At 42.2% G+C, this 1119-nt stretch overlaps 1 protein-coding gene across 1 annotated transcript in view; it reads right to left on the minus strand.

The window, feature by feature from the left end:
• The window catches only part of LOC106878454 (uncharacterized), an 11934-nt gene that overhangs the window by 2061 nt on the left and 8754 nt on the right, over window positions 1-1119 (minus strand). The window lies entirely within an intron of this gene.

A 1119-nucleotide genomic window follows, 5' to 3' on the forward strand; every position in this document is an offset into this window, starting at 1 on the left:
AGGGTAGCGGACTCGCGGTCATAGGCTCGCGGTTTCGATTCCCAGACCGGGCGTTGTGAGTGTTTATTGAGCGAAAACACCTAAAGCTCCACGAGGCTCCAACAGGGGATGGTGGCGAACCCTACTGTACTCTTTCGCCACAACTTTCTCTCACTCTTTCTTCCAGTTTCTGTTGTGCCTGTAATTCAAAGGGCCAGCCTTGTCACACTTCGTGTCACGCCGAATCTCCCCGAGAACTAGATTAAGAGTACAGGTGTCTGTGGAGTGCTCAGCCACTTGCACGTTAATTTCATGAGCAGGCTGTTCCGTTGATCGGATCAACTGGAACCCTCGACGTCGTAAGCGACGGAGTGCCAACAACGACAACTGAGAAATATTTGCAACTAAATATCAAAAGATTCAGAAAAATGATTTTTGTCATTGATTTGACTTCTCTGAAGAGCCCCGTATAAATCAGAAGTCGCCAATCTTTTCCATTTGATTCTCTGGGTCCTATTTATTCTAAAAAATTTCTCCACAAATAGTTTTGCTGTCTACTTAAGGAGACTCACGCCCATTTCTTTCAGAAACTAACAATAGAATGGTTACGAATCTTTTAAAGATAAGGATTTCTAACCATTTCTAGACAATCAAAAGCTATCATTATCGACATACTAGAAATCGTAATTACTGCGTGTTTCCATTCTAACCTAGCATTGATAGGCGGTTCTGGAACAATTGCGGAAATAGGTGAAACTATGCTCTCAAGAGCACATTTAGAATTCGAGTTAGGATTAAAGCTTCCCCTGAAACTGGTGTGATTTTAATGATTAACGTTAAAACTACGTCTGTACCGAAAATTCCCCGGATCTTTTTGGTTTGACGGGCAACACTTTGGGGTTAGGGTTAGGGTTAGGGTTATGAGTTTTAGGGTTAGGGTTAGGGTTATGAGTGAGGTTATGGCAAAAATAATCATAACCCTAACCGTAATCCTAAAACTAACCCTAACTCTAAAACCCGAACCCTAACTCTAAAACCCGAACCCTAACCCTAAAACCCTAAAGCTAAAACCAGTACAAACGCATGAACGATGTCATAAATAAGAGTAACACGGGTAGTTGTTGTTGACAAACAACGGCA

This window comes from Octopus bimaculoides, chromosome 15 (assembly GCF_001194135.2).
Source record: "Octopus bimaculoides isolate UCB-OBI-ISO-001 chromosome 15, ASM119413v2, whole genome shotgun sequence".
NCBI lineage: Eukaryota > Metazoa > Mollusca > Cephalopoda > Octopoda > Octopodidae > Octopus > Octopus bimaculoides.